Genomic DNA, 997 nt, shown 5'->3' with positions numbered 1-997 from the left:
CTAAGTTCATCACTCTTATTCCCTGCACTCCTTACATTGAAACAGACACACTTTAATCCATCCCTTTGCCCTATCATCTGTGTGTCCTTCCCGACAGATTCTCTGCATTCTATTTCTGCCCATTCAACACACTACCCTCTCCTCTGATCTGTAGCCCCGGTTCCCATCCCTCCGCCAAACTAGTTTAAACCTTCCCGAAGTGCTCTAGCAAATCTCCCGCCTAGGACGTTGGTGCCCCTCCAGTTTATGTGCAACCCATCCTTCATTTATAAGTCCCACCTTCCCCAGAAGATACCTCAATGATCTACGTGTCTGAAGTCCTCCCTCCTTCACCCTCCCTGTAGCCACGTGTTTCGCTGCACTCGCTCCCTGTTCCTTGCGTCATTAGTACATGTCAACAGTAGTAACCCTGAGATTACTACTCTGCTCGTCCTGCTTTTTAGATTCCAATCTAACTCCCTGAAATCACTCTTTAGATTCTCATCACTTTTCCTGACTATGTCATTGGTGCCAGTGTGTACCACAACTTCCGGTTGCTCACCTTCCCCCTTCAGAATCCTGTAGACTCCAGCAGAGATATCCTGGACCCTGACACCTGGGAGGCAACATACCTTCCAGGAGTCCCGTTCACGACCACAGAATCTCCTGTCCATTCCTGCACTGTCTGCCTGTTCCCTTTCCATCCTCTGACTGTAACCTATCTGCTTTATCCTGTACCTGAGGTGAGACTACCTCTCTGTAACTCCCCTCTATTAACCCCTCCACGTCTCGAATGATCCGAAGTTCATCCAGCTCCGATTCCAGTTCTGTAATGCAATTTCTGAGGAGCTGGAGTTGGGTGCACTTCCTGCATATGAAGTCAGTGGGGACACTAGTGGTGACCTTTACCTCCCACATCATACAGGAGGAACATACAACTGCAATAGCATCCATTTCCACTGTTCTGAATTGTCAAAGAGACTATTGAAAAGAAAACTACTAAACTTACCGAATCGGT

This window comes from Chiloscyllium plagiosum, chromosome 16 (assembly GCF_004010195.1).
Source record: "Chiloscyllium plagiosum isolate BGI_BamShark_2017 chromosome 16, ASM401019v2, whole genome shotgun sequence".
Taxonomy (NCBI): domain Eukaryota; kingdom Metazoa; phylum Chordata; class Chondrichthyes; order Orectolobiformes; family Hemiscylliidae; genus Chiloscyllium; species Chiloscyllium plagiosum.
The sequence above is the reverse complement of the archived record's forward strand: the minus strand, read 5'-3'. Positions refer to the sequence as shown.